Here is a 26,641-nt window from a genome sequence, read left to right as displayed (position 1 = left end):
GTAGAGAGTTGCACAGGGTTACCCAGCACAAAACACTGGCCTGAGGAGTGCTCTCTCCTGTGAGTTTGGGATGGTCCTTCCAGCTCTCCTGGAAGGACATCCGGAATCTCCTCCTGAGAACAGGGCCCTATCTTTCACAGAACTGAGGAGTACTTGGTTGCTTTAAAATAAAGCAGCATGGTGATGATGTTCCTATGAATACTAGTGGGTAGCATTTATTTCATACAGCTTTAAGTGGCTGTGACTAAGCTGATTACTGCAGGCCTCCTTTCCAGCCAATGGAAAGAAACAGACTTTGGAAGGGACTGACGGATCTCAAATTTTTTAGACATCTTTTGGATAAGACAAAGAACATCCTGATTGTGCTATCCACTGACTGCTAGGGTAGTCCAGGGTTCCTGCCTCAGAAGTAGACATCTATAGCTCGATTAAATTAACCCCCATCCCAGCCAGTGATTGGTATGCTTTGCAAAGAAGTGGAGGACCCTTCCCAGCATGCGTGGTGTCAAACCCATACATTAATTCTGCAAATGCAGAGCCCTTACCAGCAGGCCAGAGACCTCTATGCCTCTGACAGAAGCAGAGAACACTCAATGACACACTAGTTATCTGAAGGACTCCAGAGAGAGCAGGTTGGCACCAACCTCTGATCTAAGTTTTTAAACAAACTCTATATTAAGTACATAAATAGTCTTGGAATCAAGAATCAAACATAGGACTCCTTGTCTCCCAGGTAAGCATATTAGCCACACGTCTGTAAGATAAAAGATGGTCACATTGCCATCACTTCCTCCTCCAGTAGCTAAGTATTTGAGGAAAACAGATAGAAAATAATGCCAACAGGGACCCAATTCAGTATCTCTGTGCTGGAAAGAGATTCAGCAAGAACCTTCTCCTCTTCTGCTAAGTCAAAGGCTTTGGCACTGCTATGAATTAGCTTCTGATTTCTTAGCTTAGGTGGGAATTACCTTTTCTATTCTGTGCCTGCACAAATGACAGCATTGCAGGAATCTCAGGGAGCTACAGATGATGAGAAAACATCTAAATGCCTCTTGGATTAAGCAGCTGTTGTGCTGGCAAAACTTGGATTGCCATTTAGGTATCTGATCCCTGTTTAGAGCCTGTGATGACTGTGACTTTTTTCCTAATGCTTCCCAAAGACAAAATAATGCTTTCAAATTGAAGATTAGAAATTTTTAAAAACTGTATTTTCTTTAAAATCACAACTTACTGATCTTTTTACGACAAATTTTCTAGTAAATCTCTTTGCATAATTCTTCTAGTTTAATATCGATTAAATTATCAAATATGAAAATGGTGGGGCTTGATGTGAATCAATCAAATTATAAAACAGAAATATTTTTTTCCTATTTATTTTATTAGCAGTTTAATTATAGAGCTGGAATAGATGGTGAAATATACCTAACAGGTTTTGGTTTCAAACTCTTGAGAATCCCAGTTTATGATTCCAGTATGGTAATCTATGCTAATAAAAATTTAAGATTAGTTTTCACTTTGGTATTTAACCTAACTATATCTGTAGGAAAAAAAAAAAAAAAAAAAAAGCACAAGGAGACTCAACACAAAATTCAACATACATAAAAGAGGGAAGCCAAATTTCTAATCACTGGGAAATGTCAGTTAGACAGTGCCTAAGAAGTTATTTGGCAGAAATATTTTCAATTTAATTTTTGGTCCAAAATGAAAAAACTCCGAAGACTTTGTTTGTGTATCTCCATTGGGCCATGCTTTACAAATAAATGAAGCTAGGAAAACCCTTATGCCTGCCAAGAAAGAAAACCCCTTTGATTATTGGCATTTCAATGCAATTACAGAACTCAGGTTTAAAAATTAGACTGAATGATAAAAAGCACATTCTTCATAAATATTTAACCATCTTCAGTATGACAGTAATTATAGTGGGGAGCTCAGTAGCTGCATATTGCATTTAACAGATCTGTCACGCTTTCCATTCTAAATGCTTCCTTTCAAAGGTTTTCAATGCCAAGATAAAAAGAAAACTCCCCCAAGGTGGAAACTTGGAATAAAATCTTAGCTTCTAAAAATTATTATTAATGGTAAATTTTGAGGATGAGAGAGTGTCTGAAACACAATGAGATTTTACAACCAGTGCTTTCTTTTCCCGAGAAGAACGCTAGCAAAATATTTAAATAACATTGGAAAGTCATGAGATTTTTACATTCTGAAAAAATGTGGAAAGACTTACAGAACATTTTCAAAATGAAAACAGTGATTTTTATTAAATCTTTTCTGTTTTGAAATGCCGTTTGATTTTATTTATAACATTTCATCATTTAAAAATACTTGAAATAAAGTAGTTGGTGTTCAATACAATTGTTTTAGATCAAATGAAATGTTTATCAGAATTTCCAGATAACTAAAAAAACCCTATTATTCAATCAACTTTAGATAGGTAAAAATATATTTTGATAGCTGTAAGCATGTTTTGAGGTTATGGTAAACTGGTGAATAGCTTTGAAGAAGGCTTCGATAATGTTCAACTTGAAGTTCCACGTTATTTAACCACAAGTTAATTCCTCCATTTGAAGCTGGGGGTGGAGGGATGAGGTGTGAAGAAGAAATGAGCTATTAGATGCATGAGTAATGTGAGAATAACAAGTTTTGTCTTCAGGAGAGGGTGATATGTGCAGCTGTGCTGACACTAAGACACGTGGCAAAGGTTTTCACCTGTGGCAGAGGCAGGATGTGCAAGTCTCTTACCAGGGCAGAGTCTTTTTCTCTCCTACTCAGCAATTGCAGCCAGAGCACCTTAAGAACGATCACAATTTCCCCCTTCCCTGCAAGAAGAGAGCAGGAACATCTCCCAGGAGCTATTTTCCCATTTTCTGCCCACTCACTGTGGATATCAAACCAGGCTAGTTTGTGTGTGGGTGTTGGAGGGGGGGTGGAGGTAAATAAAGACACACATGTTTACATGGCACTTCATTGCTACTGGAAGTCTGCAAGGTTTGGAGCCTAGCTGTTGTTTATGCAGCTTTGAAAATCTTCTCTGTCCTTGGAGCTGAACTATTATAAGAGGCAAAACTTCTCTCCATCTTCATGGTTGTATCAGTGAAGAGTAACTGACAATATCTCTACGAGATGCTGCATAGCACTCTTAAGAATTAGTCAAAGAAATTCTCTTGAAACTTGAGTTTCACTTTGGAGTCTTTAAGTACAGAAAGACTTAGTAAGTTCCTTGTGCTTCACTTCCCTCCACCTCTTTGCTTTTTTTTCCTAAGAAATCAAGAATTTCTTACTTTCTAGTGTGCTAATAATGCCCTTAACTCTAATTACTTGTATACTAAAATGGTCTAATTTTATCCATATACACTACTTTGCATTTATGACAGTGAATTTTACATGTCATTTTATCATTCAGTCAGCTAGTGGCATGATGATTTTCTGCCACTCTTGATAGTCAGGTTTAGATATCTCTCTTTTAAATAATTTTGAATCATCTTCAAACTTTGTCATCTCCCTATTCATCCCTTTCGCAGAAAATATTTGAATATGCTACATAGTCCTAGGATCCCACTCCTAACTTACTTCTCTCACCACAACCAAGCATATATCCTGGAACCCTGCATACTAGATCTTTTAAATACTTATTGACCCATGAGACTTTCTTTTTTTCCTGTGACAGCTTCACTTCTTTACAATATTAACCTGATCATCCCTACTGATACGCTGTTCACACTTTTCAAGATCCCTAGTAGATTTGTGAAACAAGACTTCCCTTTACAAAAATGACTCTTCCCTCATATCACTTTTCATTTTTTCTCATCTACTTCTAGTACATAGGATACTCATCACTTAATTTAAAGTTTTCTAGCTGGTTAAATTAGGAACTTAATCTTTCCACATTCCCTCTAGGAGAATTCTTTATTTTTATTTAATATACAGAAAGATAATGGAGTTTAGATGGTTATTTAGCTCAGTTAGCTGAAAATTTGGTATGAATCTGCAGTATTCTCCAGTATAAGAGCCAAACTCACCGATCCTTAGTTTCTTAGGATCCTCTCTAGTCCTTCTGAAGGTTTGGTTCACATTTGCTGCCTTTTATCAGAGATGCAACTTTCTTGGAACCAAATTTATAAGGAAAAGAACTTTAAATGAGGCACTCTTCATTCGCTGTTAAGAAGACGGATTAGGTAGGTTTTCCTCTAAATTCAGACTATGGACATATGAATGACAAGGTGAAGCTTGAAGAAGGAATCTGGACCACTAATAGTACTTGAGAATAAATGAGCAGGCTGTACATTTGAAAATGTAAAGAAAATTCAGTATGTTTCTCTCATGAAGATCTATTTATCTTGGAATGAAGCTCTCACTGTTGGCACAGTGTTAGCCTCTCTTTTAAGCAATGCGCCACATCTTCAGTTTAACCTATTCACGTAACGACAGCTCACATGTGCCAAAACCCAAAGTCTACATTCACCCACACTCTTTCCAAATTTTCTGTACATTCAGAAAAGACACCAGAGTCATACAGATTATCTGGCCGGACATTCTCTCTGAAGAAATCCTAGTTATTTATGAATAGATTACTTTAATGGTCTCATGTCAAGGCAAAAGTAATTAGGGTCGTTAGTCCACCTGATTCTGCTATTATTTAAACCTTGTTAAAATGCAAGAAGCCACGAGAGAAATGGTTTTCACTGAAGTTGCTCACCTTTATGTGAGCATAGACTAATGTGAGTATGAACATACATTTGAGTCTGCAATTTTATTTGCAGTTCAGTAGTTGGAACTGCTTTATGACTCTCCCAGGGAACTGATTCTCCCAGTTCTCCTTTTTGGGGACATCATGGGATGGTATTAGAAGACTATAAGCACTTGATTGTTTTTGTCCTAATCCTCATTCAACAGTGAACACATTCATCAGCGCAGTGAAATTTCACCAGTAAGGGTAAAATTAACACTGTATCCTGACAAATGTAATAGCCAGACTGTTAGCTCAGGCTAACTAAACAGAATCAGCACCAAACAGATTTAGAAGCTTTTGTAAGTGAAAGTAGGAAGATTCTGAAACGGTATCAACTGCGAGTGTTCTGACTCAAGAGGATGCTCTAGAAAAGGCCAGCTCCTTCCATTCTGATGCTGATGGTCCTATTAATTAGTTTCATCCTAGATATCAAATATTTGAATCATAATATGAGATACAAATCCAGATACGCTATTTATATGCTAAGTTCTATTTTGTCATGTGCACTAAAATCATTTCTCTATTTCTGTAGGTAGGAAGTTCTGCCCCTTTTCTCCCCAACGCAACACAGGAATCCTGCTGCAGCACTCAGCTCTTCAGAGGCATTACAAGGCTACCTACTCCCTGCATCTCTTCTCACTGCTTCTGGAGGAGTAGTGATCTTTTCCTTCCACCTGAACATAGGTGGAAGAACCATCCATCTCTGGGACCACATTGCTGCCTTGCAGTCCAGATATGCCTGTGGTGTCCTAATGTACCCAACAGGCTTGAATGTGCCATTAGATCACTAAAATGATTGAGGTTAGAAGTTTTATCTGATCTTGGAGGGTTTTCTTCTATCATGGTTTTTAACTCAGACCATCTTTGCAAGGCAGATGACAGTTCAGCCCCACATTTAAAACTCTTCTGGCCAAAACCCTGTGGAGATCCTTTTCTTCATTGCCTTTGGAAGAGTGCAAGTATTAGCATAGTTGCATCTACTGTATTTAGTAAACTATTGATCTTCAAAGAAATCTCAAAGAACTACAAGGATTTGGCAATGAAGTGAAACTTCACAATTAAATTTCAGTTTTAGAGGCAGAAAGGGTACATGTAGATCCTCAAACAGAATAACACACTCTTTAGGAGCTTACAGCCATGTAAGAAAGAAAGAAATATAGCTCTGATAATCAGTTTTCAAAAAAATGCCTCACCTATCTAAAGCAGATGCTTCTAACTGACTATGCATAAGTAGTAGTAATATTTTACTCTGATAAACAAGTTATTCTGAATCTTTAGGGCAAGGATAGATGGAGAGAGTGGAAGAAATGGCAGGGGACAGAAATGGAAATATCTTAAATGACTAGCTGCAATTCTGTATGATAGATATTATCAGAAAGATTCACATAGCAAGATAATAACTATAAAGAAAACTCTAATCATACAGCTGCAAAGTATTGAGAACGTGGTTGCTGGAAAGATTCTTGAAACAAAATCAGAGAAAGGAAAATAAAGACCATGGAAATTTTGAATAGGAAAAAAAAGATTATATGCTAAGAACAGAGGTGTGATGGGGAAAAAATACATGTGAAGGCTGGAGACAAAAGATGAAGCAGAGAGACAAGCCTTCCCCCATCTAAAGGACTTGCTTTTTTTTTTTTTTTTTTTTTTTTTTTTTTTTATGTTTCAGACTAGGACAGAAACTGAAGGTTAGACATCACAGTGAAAGCCACAGAAAAGGACACAGGATAAGAGTTGCAGTGTTAGGATACAAAGCATCACAGCCCAGATCTATAAAAATTCACAAATGAGATTTGCAACTCAGCATAAGCAATAGCCAAAATGTCTGCATTTCAGGAGAAAAATGAGAGTTTGGGTTCTCTGCTAGCAGGAAACAATTTAGTGTCTTTGACTTCAAACAGAGCCGGAGCAATCAACACCAGCAAAGAACCCGGTCTGATAGATCCGTTAGTTTCCGTACTAACAAAGCAGAGCACAATACAGCTCAGGCAGTAGCAGATGAAACAAGCACAGTACAGCAGTCAGAGACAGTTCATTTTATGAGCAGCAGCTCTTCATTCTCTCTGCAAATCTTCAGCAATACTCTTGCTAATAACTGTTATTACATGCATACAATGAATAGTCATCCAGTGAGAAAGGACAAGTCCTGCCAGATATCTGAAAAACAGAAATATATTCAGGAAGGCCAACATTTTCTTTAAGATGTTGATACAACACTTACATATATTATTGAAGTCTAAATTAATTCCCATCTGGTTGAGCACCCATTGTGACTAATGTAGTGCGTCTCAATACCTCCAAACTCAAAGTTTAAGCACTGCTTAAGCCTCAGAAAGGTTCTATGCTACAGGTCCTCTCCAGAAGTTTGGCATCTTCCCTTTTGGCTTTGCCAAAGGAGAATCCCTGACTTAGTGTCCAGCCCTGCAAGGAGCATGGGCTGAGTTGAAGCTTTTCCCATCCCCCTGAAAAAAAAAAATGCTTTGTGATCCATCCATGGTAGAGTTGGCTAGAAATATTCCCATGGGAACATTATTGCGCTATGTAAGTCTTCTACAAGAATAGGTGAATTTGTTGAGCCATTTGACAGAAGCAGATACATACTTTAGGGAAGAAAGCCTGGTTTCCTGGCAGGTCACCATCTTCCCAACAGTATGTCAGACCAGCTACCACACAGCCAAGTGAGACTCCAGGATGCCAGCTAAAGCCACTAGTCTTGGAGCTTTAGCCTCCCTGTCAAGGAGTGGGAAACCTTTTGTCGTGGGACTCAGCTGAATTCAAGACTGCCCTGTTAGCAGCAAGTGGCAAGGAATATGTCAACAAAACTATAGCAGTGTCCAGGCAGCTCAGAGGGAAGTCCATTAGCATTTTGCTTTTGAAAAAATAATATATGATGCTTTTGGTTTTAATTTCTTCATACATTTCAGTAATTTTTTCCTAAGAGCAATGTCATGATTTTGTTCAAAGACAGAAGCATTTTTTAAAGCTTAAGAATTTCCTACTGAACGTAATTATGTATCTCAATGAGCCTCAGTACATAGGCACCCAACCATATCATTAAGCATCCTGAGAATCTGTGAGGCTTCAATGTCTTTGTTAATCTGGGTCCTAAAATACCTTCCAAAATGTAATCTTATACTGGAGAAAGCTCTACAGAAAACACAGAAAGCTCAAGCTGGCAGATTATTAACCTATAGTAGTTAATATATATATTCAATTTTGCTCTTTCAACATGTACTCTTACACAAGCAAAAATTTCAGAACTGGATCAAGGAGTGATGATCACACATGATGCAGAGTATCAACTTCCCCTATTAACATCCATGTGCCCTACAATCTTTGGAGGGCTAGTGAAAACCAGCCTGCTGTAAGAGGTTTCTTGATGTGTAGCATACATTCTCCAGTACAACAGTTTAGAAGATAGCATGGCTGTATAGCTCTTCTCTGTGACCTGCAAAGTGGCTAGCATCACCTAGAGGAGCAGTAAAATAAAGCTATTACTAGTCACAAAACAGCAGTTGCACTTTTCTCTGGTGCACTCTTTCCTTCTCTGACTTCTGAGAATTTGTTAGCTGTGAAGTGCCCAGTGTGCAGAGAATGTTTACAAGCTCAAGTCTCCACGGCCAGGGAATGGGAGACAGGACATTTATATTTCTTTATCATTTGGAAAATTTTTAAATTTACGCAAAGATTCTTATTTCTCATGAGGATAAAAGCTAAAGACTTTGAAAAATTTACCCGGAAAAAAAAAAGAAAACTCTCCAAGAATTCTGCATAAAATGAATCCATTAAAATTGAACAAGAGATGTTTAGAATTGCTAAAAGTCTTAAAGTTAGGTGTGCCTACTCAGGATAGAAAAGATTTCATTTCAAATACCTGGTCTGTTATTCTTCCTTCATGAATGCGACAACTGCCTCCTCCCTGCTCCCTGGACACTGACATTTCAAGAGAGTTATCTCTTACCATCTTCTCAGGAAGGTCTCCTATTTATATAAACAATTAAATATTTATTGCAAATGTCAGACTAAATAGTCCAGCATTTAGGTCACAAACTTGAGACTACAGAAGGCCAAGTGTTTGGTTTTTTTTAGTAAGAAACTATATTCCAGAGCAGAAAAATATTTCCTGGAAAAAATTTGATCGAATTGGAACACTTTCTTCAAGAATTTTAAATTGAGTAAATTGTCATTATTCTGGCAAAAAGGTTTGCCTGAGATACTCAGGTCATTACACTCCCAAGATCTTCTTCTCACAGCAGTGTAGCTAGCAGACACCTGGGGTCCCGCACTGCCAGAATCTCATTTCCTTGACTCTGTGGCAGCCCACTATAAAAAATTGAGCCTTCCTAAGTCTCAATTTACCTGCACATTAGCTTCTCAGCTGCCAGGATTTCCCGCTGGGCTCCCTATATCCCTGAGAAGAAGCTGCTTCTCACAGGCCAGCCACCTTGCTGGGAGGCTCATGACAAGGCTCACACAGGGTGACCAGCTCCACGTTTAAGAGCTCCATGTTGAACTCTCCTAAAATGAAATGTTTCGAATGCTTCCACTGTACAGGAAATCTCATATTTCCTGTTTTCTGCTCAAGTTAGGAGGAACTATAAAAAATGAAAAGGTCCTGAGGGGGTAAACATGTAATCTCCTGCACAGAGTTACTTTTAAATTCTATTCCCAGCTCAGAAACCTCCTTCCCTATGAGCAAAAGTCAAGTTTTGCCATTTTCTAAATAGAGTCAAAGTTTTACCCCTTTTCTGTTATAAACAAAACAACAATATTTAGAAAACACCTACTTCTTACAGCTTACTTACCTCAAAGGATTGCTTTGGGGCCTCATGTTAGCAATATGCTTTCAAATCTGTAATGAAAGTTTCTAAAGTGTGCATGTATCATATATTTTCTCCCACTTTCTGTCTCCCACCTTCACTTTTCAAAAGCCAGCGAGCAGCCTGCTGATCTCCATTTGCTTTTCGAAGCCAGCAGCTCTATCCAAGGAGAAACTGGCAAATAAAACCCAGGACAGCAACAGCTGCTAAGCACAGCAAAACCTACCAGCAGCCGGTGAGCTGAGCACACCTAAATCCCTGAGCAGGAAGAGGTATTCCTGCACCACAGGATGATAACAAAACAAGAAATGTAATACCTTCTACTTGTGGAAGAAAAGCAACAGGATTGCCTATGTTGATGATGTTGCTTGGAGATACTGGTTTTGGTCAGAATTTTGAAGACTCATTTGCCCCCATTTGTCAGTACATTTCACAACTTCAAAATGTTGAAAAGGGCAGTTTCATTAAAATTATGGATCATCTTTGTGCTTCTACCAAAAAAAAAAAAAAAAAAAAAAAGTAGAGTGTTTCTTTTTCTTTTGGCTAAGAAAAAGAACTGTGGTCTCATACATGATGTGTTTGGGCATAAAAATGAGTTAATCTTCAGTACTGGTACGAGTTTCCTAAAACAGCTGGAGACTAAAAAGCACAACAGTACACGCAGCTGTTCCGGGGTGATCAGGCAGCAGCGTTCACACTGGTGGGTTCTAGCCCCACGGCTCTGAGTGCTGCCGTATTTCCTTTGTTTAAGATCAATGTGGTCTGTGCGCACAGTGTAAACACAACACGCGCAGAGCACACATAAAGAGGGGCTGTCACATCCAGCAGCGTCACTGGATTCCCTTACGATAGCAATTTCCGTGGAAGAAGGCCTCCACAGCAACCACAGCACCCATCAACGGACAACAATCCTAAATCCAGCAGGCAGATACTCAGTCTCTGTTACTCAACCTGCGGTTCGTTGTCACGGCATTTTCTGCTTGTCTTTCTGAGTGTTCACATCTGCCTGGAAAATAGCCTCATGGGTAACTGGTGCTTAAGCAAGGAAGAAACTGGGTATACATAAGAAGTTGAACATGCTTAGGGTGAAAAACCTCACTGCTGAATTTCTTTTCCTAGAGAAAGGTGCTCCTTTGGCTAAGAAAAAGAAAAGCTGAAGTGGGACCTGCAAGCCTTCCTTCCCCCTGAATTTTGGGGAAGCTGTGAGCATATTTTGCCATTGGGTCACACATAAAATACGAACAAAATATTTTCTGTGCCTTGATGTGGCACTTGACATAACTGTGCCCTGATCCATAGCAAAATAAAAATCACACTCACGATAACAGTTAGGCAGCTTTGCTTACTGATGTACTATCATGATTCATATTTTGGGCTTTCTTTTTGACAGTTCATGACAAAAAGTCCCTTCTGCTACTACCATTTCCATACTACTGAAGGCCGCTATCCTTTTGCAAACACGAGGGATCCAAAATAACATTTGTAACAATTTATTAACTAAAGTATAATGGAAAAATACTCCTGAACTTTACTTAACTACCCATGATTTATAATGATTGTCTATCAAAGGATGTCAGGAAGGGAGTGCAAATGAGACTACAATAACTGAAGTAGACAGAATAATAAAGATAAAAAAAGAAGCAACCATACTGATAGAGTTGCTAGGGCATTAGAAGAAAAATAGCACTTGCAGTTTATCAAGTGATTAAGCTTAGATACTACTCATTAGGGAGGCTCTGGCTTTCTGAACAACATTTTGCACTTGCTAGAAGTACAGAGGTATATTTTCTATTAAGTACCATAAATAAGAATACATCTTCTTAAGTGTCAAAAAAAAAAAAAAAAAAAAAAAAAAAAAAAAAAGGAGAGAGAGAGAAACCTTAAGCACTTATGTAACTGAAAAGGAACTGTCCTTTTTAATGTCAATGAATCTACTTAGGTTTTCAAAGCTTGGCATGTACTTAGTGTTGGGCTTTTGATAAGCTTGTTTATGTTTCACAGCAAAATCTTGTTACAGGCAAAAGGGAACACACCTTATAAACATAACCGAGAGAGAACGTATTGTTCAGCTAATGAAAGTTTTAGCATCTAATGAAAATATGACATCCGTTCATTATTAGTCCAGTTACAATAATACCAACACATCCAGTCTGAATTATCTAAGTATTACATAAAAAAAAATTGACACTGAAGTAAATTATATATAACCTCGCTAGTGCCTACCCCTTTTCTCTGGTGTTACTTTCGCTCTCTTAATGCTCTTGTAGGACCTAAAGTCAACAGCTCTGGGCTTCTGTAAGAAGAAAAGGTGGGGGCTTACAGCATCTCACTAACATCCTTAAATCTTTGCCCTACTTAATATATTGTAAAGGCAATAATATAATATAATATAATATAATATAATATAATATAATATAATGTCAAAAATAATTTTTACCAGGCTGTAAGTATGATTAAGACATGTAGATGCTTGTATACAGCTCAGAAGAGAAAGGTATGTACACAAATGTCCCTTACTGCAACAAGCGGCCAACCGGCTGCCTGTTCCTCTGAATGCCTGAACCCCAAATGTCCCAGAATTAGGCACGAGGCCTGCCAAAGCTCTATGCTGAAAAGCTGTTGCCACACCAGAGTAGCTAGGCATAGATACAGTCACATCCATCTCTCAGTTGACATGTGATTGATTTCTAGAAATACAGAGTTGTGACTGTTACTTCAGTATTGTATAAATACCTGGCTTGATGTTTCTAAGCATTAAATATGTAGAATAAGGTATCTTCTCCAGAAGTCGGATGGCTTTTCTAGTGGAAACTGATGTGTCTTTTAATTATTTAGAACTTTTGGACAGTTATCAGCTGAAAGTACAAAAAGGAATGGATAGAAATTTATTTAGATTTTTGAAAAGTCCAGCAGAAAACATTCAGGAAATTAAACTGTCTTGAGTGATGGATACAGCATTCTCATGGGATTGTAATGACCGAACTAAAACAAATTACATGCAGAAAGAGTTAGTGGTTAGCACAGCAGGTTTTAACAAAGTGTTGGAAGTATCCAATAGCATAGTTTAATCTATTTACAGTCTTAGAAAAGGAGTGAACAACAAAGCTTGTAGAGGACAAAAATTTGCATTAACTGGGTTTAGACAAATTAGAAGGGAAGGCAGTTTAGGCAGGGAAAAGCTAGGGAAAAGAGCAATGGGGATTCAGGGTCAAATTATCCACATAACTAGACGGCATTATCTATGACTCTTAATAGCACAGAAACTTTAGTTTCCTGCCCAGGTTTTTGGACGAAAATTTGCCGAGAGCAATATACTACAAAACTGATCTTTATAGCTTGCAGTGTAATATTTAGTACTAGTTACTTGGATAAAAGATCCTGGCTTTGGTCTGGTCTGGTGAATCTATTCTTGTGAATATATTCTTGTGTAAATATTACAAACACAAGAAATAAAGAAGTTTTCAGAGAAAATGTACAGCTTGGATAACTTTTTTGTTATTAGAAAAAATGAATAGGAAGTTGCCAAACAAGTATAGGGGTTTACAGTTAGGCTTATACTGTCTTCTGAACTAGCCTCTTGGACAAATCTGAAAGAACAAACAAAAAGGGTCCAAAATGTAGTCACAGAACAGTTATTTAAGGAGGAGATTACAGTAGCCATATGAATCAGGTACCTGTGATAAAAAGCTGGTGAGCTATTTTAAATGTTATTTGTATTGGAAGTTGAGCAGTAATTCTAAGGTTGTTAAATTTGAATATATTAGTTACAGATAGGGATTCTATAAATTTAATTTATTGTCTGCTGCCAAATTCTTTGAGTTATGTCAAGATCAACTCTCAATTTCAGGCTTGACTTAATACTTGACATTTTAGTATCTTAACTGCTTGAGCATTACTGTAAAATACAGGGCTAAAAATGCTTGTGTTGTGTTGTAGCAACTTATGTTCTCTGTTTCAGATTGCATCCCAGAGGTTATTCCAGGAATGGAATGACATGTGGAACGGGCATTAACAGAGATTTTGATTCAATTGTTCTTCTGTTGTTCATATGAACAGATGACATTTTTATATGAGTTTATTAACATTATATGAAAAGAAGCTTATCAGTTATATCGAATCTCATCTGACATTTCTAAAACACACCGTTCATTTCCCCAACCACCTGAACTGGTCTACAGCTCTTGTTTTCCTTCTCTATATCTCTTAATTTGCAAATATTAGACTATCATGTAATCCCCATATAGTAGCCATCCTGTAGACCAGGGCTTATCAAATAACAGACTGTCATTCTATTTTCTGAGTTTATGCTGAAATAAATGTACAATTTATGAGAATGTGATTAAATTTTAGTTCTGTAACATGAAGATGAATCAAAAACAAAGTTTTGTAAAGAAACTAGTACTTGTAAAGAAGAAAGCCAACAGCAAACATAGGCTGGTTTGACAAGAGTGTAGCCAACAGGTCAGGGGAAATGACAATTCCCATTTATCTGACACTTGTGAGACCACATCTGCAATACTATGTCCAGTTTTGGGTTCTCCAAGAGAAGAAAGACACTGACATGCCACAGTGAGTTCAACAGAGGATCATCTGGATGTTCAGGGGGTTGGAACTTACGGTTTATAAGAAAAGCCTCAAAGAGCTATGTTTGTTCAGCTTTAGGAAGAATAGATTCAGAGGGGATCTTATTGCTACGCACAATTGCCTAATGGGAAGATGTAGAGAAGATGGAGTCATAGATCCTTCCAAAAGGTGCAAAGTGAAAGGACAAGAGGCAATGGACCCAAGTTGCAACAAAGGAACTGCTGTTCAGATATTAGGAAAAAACTATCCAAAGGAAGGTGGTCAAATTGGGTGGGTCAGGTTGTGCAGAGAACAGGTAGAATCTTCATACTTGGAGATATTCTAAACTCAGTTCCAGTTGACCTTGCACTACCAGATCTAACTTCAAAGTTCAAACTTCTATTCTGTAATGTCACTAGAAACCCCAAATATAAAACTGATGAAAACAAAAATTAGATCAAAAACTAAAAAAAAAAAAAGGGCCTTTTTTTTCAAAACTGCTTTATTAGCTTAGCGACTCTAAGCAGCTGCACAACTTCACCAGAGGAGGAACGATGGCACCTCCTTCCTGTAGTCTGAGACTGGATTCTTTGCACCTCTGGTTATCAGGCACTAGACGAGCAAAGGGTTTCAGGACTGCAGTTTTAGACAGAGGTAAAACATAGGCACCTGAGTATGCATTTACATGATTGGGAACAGGAAGCTGCTTGATTTGTTCTGCCTTTCCTCTCAAAAGATTCTACATAGCTGCATTAGTGTGGTTTTGAGTCCAAGTTAGATGGCTTCTGGAGCACAGCTGACTCACAGACAGCTAGAGTGGAGCATGGTCAGAGCAGAAGCATGACTCACTGTATACAAATATCCTCAGATCCACTTCAAGCATTCTAGTCCTAGCTGTCTCTTGGTTTCCACTCTACAAAAAACTCTGTGAGAATCTTGAATTCTCAGACACTGTCATTATCATGCCCAGAAAGAATTCTCTAAAAATCTCCACTGTTCTTTTTTTTATATTAAAAAAGGCATTATGAAATAGCTTGCACAATTTTCAAGTCTCCTAGAGCACTCATTTTCACACTGAGAGATGTGTACTCCACACTTTACCCCAGACAGCTATCTTTGTGGAGATGAGGGATTTTGAGAAGTTACAAGCGTTTAATGACTGTTGAAGAGCATGAATTTTCCAGTGTATCAACAAGAAAAACAAGGGAGACAAGATCTGGCAGTGATGAAGTTTTAAAAGCCTTGCTTGGAAGCAATGAGTCTGTCCTGTGAGGAACAAGTTTGCTTACTAAAAACTGCACAAATTGAGGTCTGGAGAATCAGGTGCCGTATAAGAGCAGTCTTCAGTCTAACGCTAATAACTAATTTGTATTGTTGGGGGCTCAGGAAGATGCTTTAAAAGAGCATTTTGTCAAGCTGTGCTTGATAATATGAAAAATATTAAAAATTGTAGGCAAAAACTCAATAATAATACTTAGCTCATGGGCAGCTTGCTTTCTTTCATGGATTCACAACATTTTTATTTCCTTCCTTGCAAGTGAAGAAACTAACACCAAAATGCTAAATGACTGATCTTGGACTTGGACCAGGATTTTCTGAGTATCAGTGAATTGCCCAAGCCACTAACCAGCACTGTCTCCCACTGCTTGACAGTATGTTCTCAGCATGCTAGTATAACTGCATATATTTTGAATTTTAAGTAATAAGATGGCTAATAGTCTTTTTTTTTTCTTGGAAAAAACGTCAGATATGGTCAGAATATATTCTAAGGTATATGTAAACTGGCTGGTCATGTCTCTATTACATTCTCTGACATTCTTATAATCCTTGCCTTAAGAATCTCAAGACTTACCTAATTATATAAGCAGCCTCTGTATTTCTCACAGTTTGTCCTGTCAGCTTCCTTGAGGCTTGATACATATCTTGGCAAGAGTTCCTATTTTCCCAAAGGAATCAATGAATACTCTTTCAAATGGAGCTGCCACTATACTGGAGACATTTTTCATAATAATGGGATATTTTTGTTGTAAATGGACTTTCCCCTTTATAATTAATTTTAAAGAAGAACAGTCTGCAAAACTATTAAAAAAGCCTGCAGTATGTCTCATTGCTTTAGACGAAGGCATTTGCAATAAGTGTGCTCCATATTGGATTAGTTTGTCTATTCAGTAAATGAATGTAATATATCATTCTAGTAGTGTTTGCATTCAATATCATCTGCATAAAGAAAATGTATGAGCATTCAGTTTTGGCATCATTTTATGAAAAACTGAATAACTTATTACTGCAATCAGTGTAATTAGATGTGGCTTAAAAGGACACTATATTTACTACCATGTAACAGAAATTTTGTGATAACGTTAACCAGTGCTTTATGTTTTGCTATTATGAATGATAACAGCAACACTAACTGAAATTATCATCTGAACAATAACATGTATCATAAAGGAGACTTTCAGGTGTTATCTTTGACTTTTCTCTGAAGAATTGTGCTTTAAGTCCTGATCTATCCAAAAGTAAACTTAATTAGTAAAGTCCCTTGCATGGCTAATATCACAACAATATCAGAATGTGCTGATTTTGATGGATTCTTGTGGAAATTAAAACATCTGATAGGTCTTCTAATTTCTTTTGTATAGGCAAAGACAGACTGGATGGAGAAGATGTAAACATCAACCTACTGTAGATAGCATTATCACTAGAAATGATAATAAAGTAACATAACAGCAGATCTAAAAGCATCCTTTGTGTACACCCTAAAAGGAGGGAATTCACCTTGCCACAGAGGATAAGAACAAAGTTAATGTACCATATAATACCCATATAAGTCCAAAAAGCTGTATTATTTGAGTTGCTTTTCAGTCAGGAAGGAAAAAGGAAAGATACTGCTTTTTGAAACCAATAATTTGTACCTTTGAATTGATTTAGAACACATGCAAGGAAAGCACACAACATTCATTCTGACAATTGCTTTGCAATGCATAATAGACTCAGATAAGATATAAAGATCCCTTAAAAGGCCAATTTCTTCCATTGACTGTATTTCTCAAGTCCCGATAAACAGACAGCATTTAAGTCAGCTAGGTATGAGCATTTAGTAAGCTATGTATGTACTTTGCGTAACTAACTGCATATTTAAAATAATGACTTTTTGCTTAAAATCACTTGTGATTAAACTTTTGTCATCATCAGTCCTGGGTCTGACCCTAAAGTCCTAACTTAAGAAAATCCAGCCAGCGTCACTTTGCAATCCAACTGTTCAACCAAACCTCAAGCTAGGCCGCCTTCTGGCTTTATGCAATATAAATGGAAGAAGTGTTAAAAAAGCCTTCCCATAGCTACAGTGTTAGGGCAAGAAAGAGCCACACTCCCTAATTTCTGAGAGTCAGATTCCTTAAAGGGGAGAAATAGCTGTGGGATGAGCTGCTATGCTCTCCATGCCACACAATCAATGTGGCCTGTTGGCTACAGAGAGGGCATGGCAGTCCAGGGCTCAAAGATTATTCAGTGTAGTTGCTTCCCTTGGGCTTTATAGTTTCTGTAGGAACAGACCTTCTTCTGTACCTTCCCCACAAATCCAGACAATTACTGCAGGACCCATCATTTACAATTAGTGAACCACTTGCTTTCCAGTAAGCAAACTGCATTAATATCTCTTTTTTTCCCAGTAAAACAGCTTCTCCAGAGCCTGTGGTAAGTAATTTTCCAGATTTGTAGACAATCCCACAGTCTTTTAGGACTCTCTTTGTGACAGAATAATTGTGATCGGTTTAGCAATGCACCTACTGTCCCTGGCTCTCCCCCTACCCTAAAGAAACCTGTGTATCTAAACAGCTTCCTCCTTCTCTCCTCATTCTTCAAAGGCACAAGAAGTACGGTAATCACAATGGTCAAAACCCTTCCTTCCCTTATGTTCCTCTGGGCAAAGGCAGTTTTGACAATAGGTCTTGTCAGCCTTCAAAACTAAAAGACAAGTAGTCCCCTCTCTTTTACCTGGAAAGGATCTCACAGGCTTTGTGTGGTCTCTACCAATCTAAGCCTTCTGGTTGAGCTCCAGTACAGCCTCATCACTTGGTGCAATCTAACTATAGTCCCTGTCAGCAACCAAAATTATAACCATAGATTATTTAACATCATCTCTCTGAGGAAACACTGACAACAGGATTTCTTGAATCCCAGTCTCCTGCCCAAGATTATCTCCCTGTGTTACGCAGAACTTTGCCTCACTCACCTACTCACATTCTCTCTCTCCCTTTGTCAGACTCAACCCTCCTCCTGTGTTTCTTCTGATGGCCAACTTTCTCTAGGAAGCAAAACATTATTTTTTCTTCCTTATTTTTTTTCTCAAAAATATTTGCATATCTTTTGGGGCTGAATTAAAAAAAAAACATTTTTTTTGTTATAATCTGCAATTTTAGGAATGATGAATCTCTTCTGTGAGACAAAACCTGATTATATCTCTACTTTTACTGGTCAAGGGGGAAAAGACCTTCTTCAATACTGTAAAAAAAAGAAGTGCTTAAAAAAGTGCCAACAAGGGTATTTCTGCTAGATCTAAGCAGTAAGTACATTATACCTGACTTATCTGTCTTCTCCAGAGCTGCTGAGCAATTATAATGCCAAAAATAAATATCTTTGTGAAATATTTCACCAAATTAATCAAGTATTCAGCTTCCAAAAGTTCCATGATTAGCAACATTTAATGTTATATTGAAAAAAGACTGTTTTTATTGGTCCACAATCAGAAGTTTGTTTCTATACTCCGCTAGTGATGTCTGTTCGGAGCAAATCCTAAATACACTGAACTCCGTAGAAGCCTTTCCTTTGATTTCATCAGTCTTCAAGAAGGCCTACTGCTGGTCACAAAAGCATGTGCTCTCTGCATGGTAGATATATGTAATACACTTAATCAACTAATTGTAGCTTGAACTATGCATTGGAATATCCTGAAGATTAGTTTTCCCCTAATGCACAAAAATCACACAATGAATGAATGGAATATTACTGTTTAACTATTTAAATAGCAGATTATGGAACAGTTTACAGTTAAACAAGAATCAATTCTTAGAGATTTATATTTACAATAATGCAGTTCTATACCAGTTTCAATGCAATTGTGTCAAATTGTTATGCTTTTACTGCATGGCCATACATTGATCTTTTTCAGTAGCAGAAAGAAATCCAAAGAAATTCCTTTTTTTATGAGAAAAAGATATGATTATCTGTTAGATGACATTATTATTTCAGGCTATACACTGACTGAATGACTGAATGACTCCAAAAAACTGAGAACACTGTGTTGTTACAGGTGCCATCAAAATGGGCACCAAAACACAGCACAGGCTAAATTTTCAGAAATATATGTGCAACAGAGGTGAAAAGGACCATAAGGCAGGTGCATACACAAAAACACATGCAGAACTGCAGTTAGTTTATGAAAGTGATTATCATGATTGCAGATGCAAATGGTAAGTCAGATGTTTAACTGTTCATTTGCCCAAATAAGTACTGTTTTCCCAAGCAATGACATTATATATATGTAAATTGAGAAGCAATCTGATTGTTAGCGTTATACTCACTTTACACTGGGGTAAATAACTACAAAAGATGAAAGGAAATTCAAAATCATGACTGCAAAGTTGAATGGCATTAATTATTGGCAACACTGAAGCTCATTATACTGCAAAATCTCTTCCTGATTAGATGTGCATTTAATAGAAGACATGACTAGAAGAAAAAGTAAAAAGACTGCAACAAGCAATATTTCAAAGCTTCTGCAAAGAAGATAAATGTCCATTACCACAGTTTAGAATCTCTCAAATGGAAAGACCTCTTCTGGGATAGAAACGACTCCCATTACATTGATTATTTTTCTTTCAGGAACATTCATACTTATATACATCCTGTTTGTTTCAGTAAGAAATTACTAGTGAGACAAAAATATCTTGCCATCAAAAAGACCATGTAGGCAGGGACAGATTGGACTCCTACACTTTGGACACATATCTGTCAATCAAAACGACTATGTGTATTCAGCTAGTTAGAATTTCATGTTATAACCGACACAAACCCCAGTGCCTGGAGTACTGCAGAATATAAAGATTCCAGTGAAACATCCACCACCAGAGTTTCCACACATTTCCTAAATCCCTCCATGTACCTTTTCCCTGAAAGCTTTTTTATAGCCCTGCTCCAGATACCATTCTTGGCCTTCCTTCTCTCACTATGCTAATCTCTTAACATGAAACCCTAAATCTAAACCTAGAACTGGGGCTGTAGCTCAGCCATAGCCCCAGACTTTAGCCAAGCAAGGCAAAAAAGTTCTCCAGAGAAGAGTCTGAAGCCCACCACTCACTTTGCAAACCTCTTCCCAGACCCCCTTCCAATTGCTCTGGGATTTATGTCCCAACAATAAATATAACAATATAAATATAACAAGTATATTTCTAGAGTTGTGATACTGTCAAAACCTAGAGCAACAGACCATTAAGGGCTGGAAAGGAGCTACTTGTGTCAAATTTGGGCTGAAAAAATCAAATTCTTCCTGAGAAATTTTTTACCTGGGTCACGGCCGGAGGATTTGGCTAAACCATGGCCAAGCACTAAGGATAGTGCTAGGGTCAGGTGTTGGAGAAATAAAATATATTCCAGCTGTACGTAGGGCTGGAAAGAGGCTACCAGAGGAAGGTTTAGGCTGGAAAACATTTCCTCTGAGAATGTTTTAATCCTAGAAAGGATGTGGTGTCATAGGTTCAGAATGAGCAAATACAAAGGCCCAGGCAGAGTGTTTGGAAAGAGGAAAAAGAAAAAAAAAAAAAAAAAAGAAAAGTGTATTTAGAATAGCAAGGAAGAGGAAAGCCATAAGGGACAGGCAGCAAATCCAATTCTTCACGTGGTTGGTGAGGAACTGTGAGATGAAGGTGGGGGCTCCAAAAAGAATTAACCCCTGACAACTTCTTCATCTGGGGCACTGGTGCAGACTAATCCCAAGGATTAGTCCAAGCCCAGGTTGAGGCTAATGTTTACTGTTAGGCATTGGATCAGTTTGGAGAAAGACACACCTTAGACAAGGGCTGCAAAGTTACTGTGAGATGCAGGTATGTGCTGAAAATTCAATTCAAAGCCTAGAGCTGCAGGTGGCATGCAAGATGAATATGAGGGCTGCAAAAACAATCAATGCCCTTCATGTAGACCACTAGTGGGGGCTTTTTGCCAGGGCTCACATTTAGCCCTGGATCAGGGGTAATGTTAGAGATAGATTTGGGGTTAGGGTTGGGAGAGGGACAAAGCTTAGAGCTGCACTTGCAGTGCACCTGCAAAGGGCCTCTGAGACTAAAGCGGAGTCTGCAATATAATTCATCCCAGCAACTACTACATCTCAGCCACTTGTGGGGGCCTTTTGTTAGGGCTCATGTTCAGCGCTGCCTCAGCATTAGCGGTAGGTTTGGGAGAAAGAGAAAGGCTACAGCTGCACTTGGATTGCACCTTGAAGGGGCTTTCCAGAGAAAAGTGGAGGCTGCAAATACAATTCACTCCTGACAGCTTCTTCATCTCAGCCACTAGTTGGGGCCTTTTGCCAAGGCTCACATTCCACCCCGGCTCAGCGCTAGGGCAGGGAGAGAGACAAAGCCTAGAGGTGTAATTTGGACTGGGGCTAGAAACAGGCTGTGAGAGGGTGACTGCTGCAAGAAGTAGTTAAAGCCTGAATACTTGTTCATCAGAGCCACTGGTGGGGTCCTTTTTCCAAGGGTTACGTTCAGATCTGCCTCAGGTTCCAGGTTAGGCTTAGGTTCATTTAGGTGCCTCTAAATGAGTGATGCTCTTTTGGCATCACTGCATGTACATGTAATAAATGCATTCCATGGAAGGCCTCTTTGCAGAAATAGCTCTGAATTCTTTCAGAGTACAGGTGAGTACAGATAAGCAGCGAGTGGACAAGGTACTGGCAGGAAGTATACTTCGTCAGGTTTTTCATGCAGAATTAAATAACACTGAAGGACATGATGCAATAAGCAGCAATAGATACCTTGTTAATACAAACTTACTACTACAAATAGACATGAAATAGTCTCATTATTTAGACAGGAAATATTTCTTCTCTTTATAGAACTAACAGGGAAAACAACACCCCAAGAGTCTTGATGGAATTAAGCTCCTACTTAAATTTCCTTTGAGATTCAATCATTCCTTCTCTGATAAGAATCCTTTTTTTTTAGAACTCTGGGATACTGATATTTTAACTTTCTCTATCTCTAAACTGGCTCATCAAGTGAAAAATATTCCTATTGTTACAGAAGTCTTGAAAAATTGTAGCTAGGAAATCAGGGAAAATAAAAGTATTGAATTACTGAACAGGTTAATTAGTATATAGCATCTGTTAAAGGCATTGGAAAGTATATAAAAATAATTGCATTCCTACATAATAGTGACTTTTTGACCTATATATCCAAAGATACTATTTTGGAAATCTGAAATGGAATGTGAAAATATTGAATTTTTAATAAGGGATGTAATGCATTGAAAGACTTATAATGCCATTTCAAATATTCCCTGTCACATGTATAATTTTCAGAATGTAATGTTTTATTTATCTGAAAATCGTAATTAGAGATTTCTGTGGTCTAAGGTCCCATGCCGCAGAGAAGTAACAAGACAAAAACTGACCTCACTAAAAAATAATTAATGCTATTTTTTCTCAAAAAAAATGGAAGGTTTTAAGTCAATTCTAATATGGAACGTTAATAAAAATCTAATGAGTTCAAATTCTAATGAGTTGTTCTTAAACATCACTGCTGTTCCCTAGCCAGTTCACATTTATAGTGTTAGGGTTAGTTACAAAACTGTTTCAGCTTTAGTAGGTTTAACAGGTGGTCTAGAGAGAAAAGATCCTTTCCTACTGCTTTAATTCAGAGAGGCTTTCAGTCTATAAAATTAATTTATTGCTTGCCAACATGCACTTAAATTCAAATATTTGTGCAATCCACCATAAATTCACCACCATACTTTGCCATGTGTCACTGAGCTCTCTTGTCCAATTTTAATGGAATACTTGATGAAGCTGATGTGCATATTTTCATCCCACACATTCAAATTCATCATGAGAATGAATGCCTTCAGCAAACAGAATACCACATGCAACATTACAAATTTAAATATATTTCTTTGAAAAACTAGTGGGAACAAAATTAAAGAGATAATGACTTCAGCAAAAACTCTGCCTGAAAGTCAAGCCTCTAAGAAATTTCCTAGCTTTGTGAAAATTAGAAGGAAGTATAAAAAAAAACAGAAAAATAAAATTTTATAGAAAGCTCAGTCCGAAAGCACAAAGCACTATTCAGTCATTAACATATTAACATGCAGAACTACATTGTTTGTATTTGAAAAGTCAGCTCTAATTTGCAACTCATTCCCTCTTCAAGTTGGTTGAGGATCAATGTTTCTTAATTTTCCTCAGTTTTCTCTCACTGCCTAAATAAATACCCATATGTACCTGCAAGTATTAGCCTGCAGTGTCCCAGATGAATCTTATTCTAGGAAGAGGGCTACTTCTTTCTGCTGTTTCTCCTATCACTTTTAATTTATTCCCTAGATATTTCATTAAAATGCTGCAAGTTCTCAAAACATTAATAGGGTCGTCTTGCATTGATGTCTCATGTCTCAGCCATTCACTCTTCTCCCAGTTTGATACATATTGTAAATGTACCTTTCACACATGCTGCTTCAAGACCCTTTGGAATTGCTGTGACTGTATTTCTATAGAAGTCTACTTGAAATATCTTTCTGCTAGTGCAATGAAAACTACAGAATCAAAGAAAAAAAAAAGATAAATCCTCACAGATCCTCATCTTTGGTAACTCAGCTAAACTTACCGAAATTGATAGACGAGGTCATTCCCAACACATGGTGATTTTATATACACCAAAATGTCATTTTTGATACAAGAAGCCAAGACTGATGCTATTCCATGTTTTCATATTCCCTGTCTTCATACTCCCTCCTTTCCCATCCTACTAACTTTCAAACAACTCCTGATGGGTTTGATTACAAGATAATGATTCCATCTGGGAAAGGAGCAGCATGGAGCCACGTTCTCCTTTTGACTTCCATCTCAGAAAGGGAATGAATTTGAAGGGAGTTCCAGCTGGATCCTGCATATGCTACAAAGCCTGCAGGCACAGCCAGTCCAGCACAGCAGAGGGGCTGCTTGGCTTCCCAGGGCCAAGGAAGAATCAGCAGTACCATAGTTGCCAACTGTGATGCAAAGGCCTGAAAAAGAAGTTGTACCACAACAAAATACATATTCCAGCAAGAGTGCTGGGTTTTTGGAGCAGGGAGTGAGGGGTAATGGAGCTCTTCCTTCACTTGGAGATATTCATAATGCATTAGTGGATGTGTAGTAAAAACAATATGGAGCACAGACTGTCTTTATAGGCTCAGGGTAATGAAAGACCTTTGTATCTCAACATAAGCTGCTCCAATCGTTTATTATGAACCCTGTCAGAAAAGTCACACTGTATTTGTAATCTGAATTTATCTCACTTCAATGTCCAACCATTTGTTTTGTCTGCTAAGTTAAAGGAGCATCTGCTATCAGACTTTTCCTCCTCATGTAGCTACTTTTATAGTAAGTCATCTCTTGAACTCCTTGTTCAGAAGTCAGATAGACTGAGTTTTAATCTCCTATGGTAAGTAGCACATTTCAGACCTTGATTGGTATAGCTCCTTTCTGAACCCTTTCAGGTTTGTCAAGCTCCCTTTAAAGGTGCAAATATTAGGTTTGAAGACAGTATTACATTAATTAGGGGTAGTTGAAAATGTTGTGAAAGAATGTTTTTCTTTGGAGAATGCCAATTTGCTGAAATCAAACAACTGTGGTAACGCATCATTTGTGTCAAATCGTTCAAGAGCTGACTGTTCTGCCGGCTGCTGCAGAATTACAGCCTGTGGGGTTGCTAGTACTAGCTCAAACCTTTACAGTTTCTTAATGGCTAGATGAATTGTAGCCTCAAATTTTGTCAGAGCTTTCTGATCAGTGATAAATAAGACAGTTCTGTCTATTTCCCTGTGAAGGAAATGGGTAGGAGCCCATTTTTCCAAATTTCCTAATTTTTCTGGACTTCTTTGTCCTGAGCAGGACTTAAACTAGTTCCAGAAGTTTCGCTGGGATGTGTGCCTTGCTGCCTTGCTTTATTAACCTGCATGATCAGGTTTGCCATTTCTGCTGTTCAGATTATTGGTGATTACTGAAAGGTATTTCATTCTTTTCTAACATCCATGATACCAGCTTTAAAACTTCCCATAAAGTTCTTACGTAGTCCCATTTCTCCTAGAGATAAACTGGAATAAAATGCTGGGGAGTTTGGCAGTTTTTTGGAAGTCCAAATACTTCTATTTGATCTGGATTTATCTAATCAAAGATTTCCTCACCTGGTTACTTACCTCCATCTTAAACAGGAGACAATTTTGACTTTCCCACTACTAAATAAAGACTGTGTCATCTCTGGATAGAAAGGATGACATCTTCTGTACCTCACAAACTAGTAACAACTCTTTCTCTTGAAAAGTAGAAGTCTCACCTTTGAAAAAAGGTGTGGTTCCTTGAGAATTTATCCTGATAAAGTCTGGTCTACAGCATTCCTCATCCTCCTCCCTTGTGTGACTGCACCTGGAGCCACCAGAATAAGCCAGTATGAGCCACCCATGAGCTGGATCATACTTCTTTGCTGTTGTAAAGGAAAAGGTGAGACCATAGAAGCTCAGCATTAACATGGTTTAAACTACCCTGGAACAATGTTCTCAAGTTGTCTCTCAACAAGCATTTCTTTCTGCAACAGTACTTCCACTTTAATGGCTTCACCTTTTTCCCCTTTGATGACTTGCTCATTCCTTATCTCAGCACTGCCCACTCAGTTGTACCAGTATCCATCTGTGCAGCTCAGCAGCGAATCATATCAGAAAACTGGTCAAGTTAAAAATAACCCAGAAAAAAGATTTTTTTTTAATTTGATCTGTTCTCAGATCCAATTCACTCTGCAGCTGTACGAAGAGTGGTAGGGGTAAAACTGGAAAGAGAGGGAAAAATGACAAGAACATTCAACTTTATGAAAGCCAGCAGGTCAGGACACCACGGAATGAAGTGCTGTCAAACTAGGGCCTCTCTGAGAACATCTTGGTATGATGTTTCTGCAGCCATTGAACTCTACACTTTATTCCTGCAGTCAATATATATTAGGAATTAAAATGACTAGTTCTGAAAAGTATGCTAACAGGACTATTTTGCAAGGGTTTCCTATATTTCAGCTTGTAAATGGCTCTGAGCCAAAATATGGCTGGATATTGGAGGGTTTATTCTTCTACAGGTTATATTATCTATTCTGTTAACAAAGCTGGAAGTAGCAAAAAATTATTTGGCTCTCAATTACCTCAATCTCTGTCTCAAGATCTAACAAGAACAGTAAACTCTTGGTTTGTGCATGGTAATCTGTTGGTCCCTACCCATGATACTAACATTTTGCACAGTTCTATTGTC

Source organism: Rhea pennata, chromosome 4, assembly GCF_028389875.1.
Source record: "Rhea pennata isolate bPtePen1 chromosome 4, bPtePen1.pri, whole genome shotgun sequence".
Classification (NCBI taxonomy): domain Eukaryota; kingdom Metazoa; phylum Chordata; class Aves; order Rheiformes; family Rheidae; genus Rhea; species Rhea pennata.
The sequence above is the reverse complement of the archived record's forward strand: the minus strand, read 5'-3'. Positions refer to the sequence as shown.